General features: G+C 40.0%; 1 protein-coding gene across 3 annotated transcripts in view; it reads left to right on the top strand.

Annotated features, from left to right (window-relative positions):
• Window positions 1–1,500: 1,500 nt before the first annotated feature.
• The window catches only part of ACSL4 (acyl-CoA synthetase long chain family member 4), a 119,335-nt gene continuing 113,200 nt past the window's right edge, over window positions 1,501–7,635 (top strand). Inside the window, exon 1 of one of the 3 annotated variants that reach the window (XM_036271810.1) lies at window positions 1,501–1,616. The gene's annotated coding sequence lies outside the window, so the exon portion shown is untranslated. The remainder of the gene's footprint in view (window positions 1,617–7,635) is intronic. The other 2 variants (XM_036271812.1, XM_036271809.1) reach the window with 2 other exon arrangements.

Genomic DNA, 7,635 nt, shown 5'->3' with positions numbered 1-7,635 from the left:
GTACCCAGTGAATTATATAGCTGACAAATGACAACTTATTTCTGGGATTATAAGATCTCATAAAATAAACATGACAATTAAAGTTGTTTGAAGTCCTTAACTTTCTAGGTCAATCGAAAAAGGAAGTTCTAGGGCTGCCATAGCAATACTTATAGGCATGTTACATATAAGTGGGTGGGCCTGTTTGAAATTGGATGGGTGATCCCACTTCAGAGTAGTAACATACAAAAGCTATAACTCCAGGCTGTCTAATTGTGAGCCTCCAAACACTTATAGTGTTACCTGGAATCATTATTACAAATTTAAATTTCTCAGCCCCACTCAGCTCTGAATTACAATACTTGGGGGTTGTAGCTCCAGGCACTCATATTTTAACAAGAACTCCCAGATGAATCGGATGCAAATTAAAGATTTAGAATAACTCTAGCCTGTAATCTGAGGTGGTGAGACACACATGCATGTTTTTATCTCTTGTAATTCTATGGGAAACGAAAAACAGCAAGTGAAATGAAATGTCCATTACTAGTAGGAAGAGGAAGCTAGTCCTCCATTATGCATCAGGGAGCTGGAAGAACACTGGCGTATTATTACTACTACTATTATTATTATTATATTTTTGGTGATACATTCTTGGCAGTTTGTCGTGGCTCATTTGCAGTTATGATCTATTCCTTTTGAAGTCCGGGGACAGTTTGCCCGAATTTCATTTTTAACAGCAATTTCTTCAATCTCTTGGGAACAGTATTTGTGGCTCACAAGCAACGATCGGGTCCAGTGAGATGTCACAGCGCTGCAGTGACTTTTCCTTACACCATCGTGGATATTAAAGGCATAAAGTAAAAACGCTGCATCCTTGTGACATTCCATTAGCAGGAGGGAGCCGCGGGTAGGCAACAGAGGCGAGAAAAACGGAAGATAGAGGCATTAGCTTCGTCTTGGAGGAGCAAGGTCTTTCACCAGATCGCTAAGATCTCTCTTCACAGCAAGGGCAGAGTGAAGTCCAAAGACGAATTATTTTTAAAGGGCAGCTGGAAGATGACCTGAGGGGAATTTTCATTCTATGAGGCCAGCACAAGTGCTGGCGTGGGCCGGTCGCACTCCTCGCTGACATCCGATAGGCGCAGACCCTCAAACATGCTGGATAACGTGGCCCTGGCCAGCCCAGCAGAAGCCGCAGGGAAGCTGGAGCTAGAGAACCTGCGGCGAGCGGCGGGGCGCCGTTAGCACACAAGGCTCCTCCGCACCGCCCCTCCCTCGGCGCCCGAGGCCGGCTGGGCCCCGCCTCGTCGGCTGACGTCCTGAGCGAGCGCAGGGGGAGCGTGGGTGGGCCGAGTCGTGGGCGGCCGGCGATTCGGCGGCGCGGCCTCACCACCGCGCTCTGCGACTCCGCCCACCCCTCCAGGCGCGTCTTTTCCGGGCTGGCGCCGCGCCGTTTCTCGCTCCGCGCTCCTCCTCCGCCAGTCGTTGGGGTGCGCGCGCGCCGCTGCGGCTTTTTCTCGGGCCTCCCCGGCGCACCCCTCCTCGCTCCAGCGCTAGCGGACACGCGGCTCCCTTCCGCCAGCTTTCCAAGGACCAGGCGCCGGCCGGCTGTTAGGGCGCCGTGGGCGACGCCTCTGGTAAGTAACCCCCGCTGGCGAGGCTGCGGCCCCGGCGCCACTGCCCTGTCGCATTCCGGGCCCCAGTTCAAACGGTGCCACCGTCCCATACCTGAACCCGGAGGCGGTTGAGAGAATGTTCCCGTTCCCCAAATTGGCTCGCTTTCTTTTTGAGCCAGAGCGATACATCCGTCCACCCCACCCAGGGCGGTGAAGATCCCCGAGATTCTACATCTTCCCCTTTACTGAAGTCTGGGATTCTCGAGACCCTAGGCTGCCTCTTCTGCCGCTCACCGTTTCGGGAGAGCCTGAAGCATCTTCCTGATCGGGGTACTAACCTTTGCTATGCCCTTTTCCAAGAGGCACATCAGGGGCCTGCCAGGCTTCCCAACGACCTAGACCTCAACTCCATTTTGTCCCCTCTGGCTCGCTCTATATCCGAGGGTAAGCGGTCTCTCTTACCCTAGAAGCATCCGCCCTTCTAATGTGAGGGATGCCCTGGCTTTCGCTATCCTCTTAGCTTCCGTATTGTTACGTATATTAGAAAACGTCTGGATTTTAACAAGCATGCTCTTATTTTTTTCCTGTTCCTTGTATCTCTGTCCCTGTCCTCGGTGCTATATATGTAGTATTAGCTTTATTCACTTCCTCTTCCTCTCATTCCAGTGCCCCACAGAAAGAACTGTGGCTGATGTCTATAGCACATAGAAAAATCGAGGACAATATGATTCATTGCCTAACCCCCATCAAGGGGTTACATATTTTAAATAAGACGTCATTTCTCTTCTTCACGCCAGCATCTCCTTCAAAGACATTTTTTTTTTCACTCTTGCAGTGAATTTGTTCCGTTTGCTCTTTGACCTTAAAAAAAACAAAATTAGTCATCACTGCGGTGAGATGCAGAATAAGGGCAAATGGCATTTAAATGAATCCCTTTGAAAAAGTAAACAGTCTGCTGTATGGTTTAATTAATCATTTCCCGGTAGTTGCTTGTCACTTTAGTTTTTCTTTTATTTTTCCTTTAACAAATAGTTTTTAAAAATTTTTATCTACTGATTTTAGAGAGAGAGAAAATCGATTTGTTGTTTCGTTTATTTGTACATTCATTGGTTGCTTCTTGTATGTGCCCTGACTAGGATGGAACCTGCAACCTTGGTGTAAGGGGACCAAGGCTTAACTGTTCTTGATTTATAAGGCTGCATGCAAATGGAGATTCAATTACAGTACCATCCATGAGCATATCAATCAAGCTTATAATGGTGAAGGCCTCTTCCTTGAATTGTAAAATAGCTCATGTTTTCCATTGAAGCTGGTAAAGTGTAAGATATGTAAGACTCCTGTAAGAATTAACGTCCTCTCTGCCATTTAACTGGAGGATGAAACATTAAACTATTAGTATAGTACTTGCACCAAAGAATAAAGTATCTTATTGTTCTGATATGAGAAATAATTCGACACCTAAAAGTCCACTGAAGGTGTAATGCAACAATGAAAAGCTTGAGTAAATTCAGCACCCCCTCCTTAAAATCCTATTTAAAAATAATTGATTTAGCTCTGGCTTGGTAGCTCAGTTGGTTAGAGCATGGTCCCATATGCCAAGGTTTCGAGTTTCATCCCTAGTCAAGATACAAACAAGAATCAACCAAGGAATGCATAAATAAGTGGAACATCAAATGGATGTTTCTCTCTCTCTCAAAAGCAATAAAAAATAAGTGATATATATTAAGATTTGTATCTGCTTTTTTCAATTGAATTTATTGGGGTGACATTGGTTAATAAAATTATTTAGGTTTCAGGTATACAATTCTACAATACATCATCTGTATATTGTATTGTGTTGATCATCCCAAGTCAACTCTCCTTCCATCACCATTTATCACCCATTTACCTTCTTTTACCTCCCCAGACACAGTCGTCCCTCTGGCAATCACCTTACTGTTTTCTTTGTCCATGAGGCTTCTGTTTTTTTCTTTGCTTAATTGTTTTAGGTAGGGGTGAAGGGGATGGAGAAAGGAGAATCTTGCCTAATTCAGTGAGAAATGAATTGGGATGCTGGTTCAGTCCCAGCTCTAGCTAATTGTATAACCTTGAACAAGTCACTTCACCTCTCTTAGTTTTTGCATCTGTAAAAACGTCTTGGTGGTTGACACAATGATTCATAAGTCCCCCAATTTGCATTCTTTGTTCTTATACTGAAAAAAATATGTATAATATGTATTTATCTGATGCAATTTGCATCAAGGTTGTGCCATATATAATCAGTTTTTCCAGTTGTTTAGAATGTTTTACTCAAAGATCTGTATATACTAGTTCCAATTTATATATACATAATTCTTCATCCTTATTAAGTAAATATACTATACGTAGAAATTTGTAAATTAGGAAGCATTTTACAAAACATCAGGTATTGCTAATTTCTGTTTGTAAGTAAAATGTGTGTATACCACACTTTCTAAAAAATCCTCACCTGAGGATATGTTTATTGATTTGAGAGAGAAAGAGAAATACATAGGTCAGTTGCCTCCTGTATGTGTCCTGACCAGGGTCAAATCCCAAACCCCTAGGTATGTGATCTGACTGGAAATCAACCCGCGACCTTTTTGGTCTATGGGGGACTACATTCCAACCAACTGAGCCATCCAGCCAGGTTCATACCACAGTTGTTTTTTTTTTTAATGTCCATGGCTTTTAGAAATTTGTAAGGAAATATATAAGTACTGCCTTGTAATTGTAATTGACTAAGAACTTTAAAAGAATATGCAAGTAACTTAATTCATTTATTTGTTGATTTAATTTATCTTGTTCCATCATCTATCTTATTTTGTGTCTGACCACCAGGATGTGATGGTTAAGACAAGCCCTACCCTATGAGTTTAGTCTGGGATGGTAATGATAGTGGTGGGGGTTGTTAACGAAAGTTTAACAACAACAGTCAAATCATGGACATAAAGTCCTGAGGATATTGAAGCTCTACAGGGGAAGAAGGGGTGGGTGACTATTAATTGTAGCCTGCAGACTCTTTTGTTGGCATTCTTTTTTTTTTTTTTTTTTCTTCCTTAACTTTTCATTGCTGAGACTTTAGCAAAAATAAAAGCTATTTTCCCCCACTCCTAACACTCACCGGCTCCTCTTTCTCTTGTTTCTCTTTTAATTGTTTATTTTGAGATAGTAATAGATTCTTAAAAAGTTGTTAAGAAATGTTACACTTTATCTAATTTTCCCCAATGGTAACATCTTGCATAACTGTGGTATAATATTACAACAAGGAAACTGAAAGAGATAGATTCCATCCGATTAAGAGACCATCAGTTTTACATACTCATTTTCCTGTGTGTATTTATTTCTATACAGTGTTATCACATGGTTACATTTGTATAACCACCACCACAGTCAAGATATAGAGCTGTTCCATTACCTTTTTATAGCCACAGCCATCTCCCTCCTTTACTCCCTCCCTGACCTCTGGCAACCAACTAATCTGTTTTCCATGGCTATATGTTTTGCCATTTCAAGAATGCTATATAAATGGCAATACAGTATATAATTTTTTGAGATTGGCTTTTTTTTTTTCCACACAGCATAATTCCCTGGGGATTCATGCAAGGCAAGTGTATTGTATCATTAGATCCTTTTCATTGTTGAGTCATAGTCCATGGTGTGGATGTACTGTTTGTTTAAACTTTCACCTTTTGAAGGGCATCTGGCTGTTTCCTGTTTTGTTTTTTTAAACGTGTTATGAATAAAGCTTCTATAAATAATGGTGTAGTGTTTTTTTTGTTTTTTTCTTTATTGATTTTAGAGAGAGGGGAAGGGAGAGGAAGAGAGAGATAGAAACATTGATGAGCGAGAACATCGATTGGTGGCCTCCTGCATGCCTCCCTCTGGGGATTGGGCCCACAACCTGGGTATGTGCCCTGACTGGGAATCCACCAGCGACCTCTTGTTGCATGGGTTGACGCTCAACCACTGAGCCACACGGACTGGGCAATCGTGTAGTGGTTTTTATGTGAATATAAATTTCCATTTCTTAGGGATAGATACCTAAGAGTACAATTGCCGGTGTGTGTTGCATGTTTAGTTTTATGAAGAACTGCCAAACTGTTTGCCAGAGTGGCTTACTATTTTACATTCCCACCAGCAACATTATCAATACTCCTTATCCTTGCCAGTGTTTGTTGGTGTTACTATTTTTCATTTTAGCCATTTTGATAGGTGTCTAGTGATATCTTGTAGTTTTAATTTGCTTTCCCTGATGGTTAATGATGTTGAACATCTTTTCATGTGCTCATTTGCCATCTCTGTATCCTCTTTAGTGAAATGTATAATCATGTCTTTCAATTATCTAGTTGGATTTTCTTTTTTTACTGTTGAATTCTGAGAATTCTTTATATATTCTAAATATTAGTTCTTAGTTGGATGTGTTGCTTGCAAATATATTCTCCCAGTCTGTAGTCTGTCTTTTCATCCTCTTCACAGGGGTTTTCACAGTACAATATCTTTAATTTTGATGAGTCCCAGATTATCAGTTTTTCCTTTTATCTATCAGCATTTGGGGTCAAGGAGTCTTAAATAAATATCTTTGTTATTTAATGTATTCCTTACTGTTCTCTGTAAGATCCAATATTTCTGTAAGCAGTTTGAACATTTTTTTTCTTGCACAATCTTAGAGTTTTAATGTATCCTGTGAACAAGTGGTCTTGATGGCTTAGAGTATGTGTAAATGTAGAGTGTGAATATATACTCACACATGCTCTTGCTATATTAAAATGGCTATGTTCTTTTGTGCCTTAAAATATAATTTCTGCCTTACAAGGCTATCAAGTAAAATGTTAAAATTAATATTTTAAAATTAAATAAGCACATGACATGCCAAGGGAATTTTTGGTTTCACTTTCTAAATTGAAAATATTTTTGCAAAATTGTTTAGTTTTTTTTTTTTTTAAATCAGGGTTTCTGGTAAATAATCTGAAGGAAAATTTTTGTGTTCAAACTTAAATGTACTTTGGAAATTTACTTCTGCATTTTGAGTAGTGAAGTTGTGAATCATGACCATGTACTTGGTAGGATTTTATACTCACTATTGAATTTATATGTCTAGACTGTTTATTTTCCTTTTTATAGTAGTTACCTAATATTCATTTTAATTATCTTTTAAAATAAACATTAGCTTTAAAGGGACTTGCAATTTTATATTTTGAAAATGTATCTGCGTGTTCATTTTATGAGAACTTACAGGAAAAGTTTAGTGATTAACTTTGAAAGTATTCATTTCTGTAAGTGGTACTGAAATGATTACTTGTTTCTTCAGTGTCACCAAATTTGCTCAAACAAGTGTAGAGCTAAGGTAGTGGATTGCTATTTAAAAGAGGTCAACCATTGGTATAATGAAAGGACCAGCAAAATACAGCCAATAACCAAATCCTGCCCACCGCCTGTTTTTGTAAAGACAAAAACAACAAAACATACCAAAAAAACAACTTCTTTTGTAACACATCCACATCATTTAATTTATGTATTGTCTGGCTGCATTCAAAATTTTTATTTTTAATTTTTTTCATTAATTAATTTATTTTTGTTACAAATGTTTCCCCCATTGACACCTCCTCCTGATCCCACACCCTGCCCTCCAGCATTGTTTATGTCCATTGGTTACGCATACATGCATATTTCTTTGGTTTATCTCATTCCCCCCCCACCTCCTCTGAGGTTTGTCAGTCTGAACCATGCTCCTTTCTATGTCTCTGGGTCTATTTTGTTCATCAGTTTATTTTGTTCATTATAGTCCACAAATAAGAGAGGTCATGTGATACTTGTCCAGTGGTTCTCAACCTTCCTAATGTCGCGACCCTTTAATACAGTTCCTCATGTTGTGGAGACCCCCAACCATAAAATTATTTTTGTTGCTAATTTGTAACTAATTTTGCTACTGTTATGTCTTAGGCAACCCCTGTGAAAGTGTCATTCGACCCCCAAAGAGGTGATGACCCACAGGTTGAGAACCACTGTAACTTGTCTTACCCTGATTGGCTTATTTCGCTTA

The sequence above is a fragment of the Molossus molossus genome, unplaced genomic scaffold, assembly GCF_014108415.1.
Source record: "Molossus molossus isolate mMolMol1 unplaced genomic scaffold, mMolMol1.p scaffold_m16_p_2, whole genome shotgun sequence".
Taxonomy (NCBI): Eukaryota; Metazoa; Chordata; class Mammalia; order Chiroptera; family Molossidae; genus Molossus; species Molossus molossus.
The sequence above is the reverse complement of the archived record's forward strand: the minus strand, read 5'-3'. Positions and strand labels throughout refer to the sequence as shown.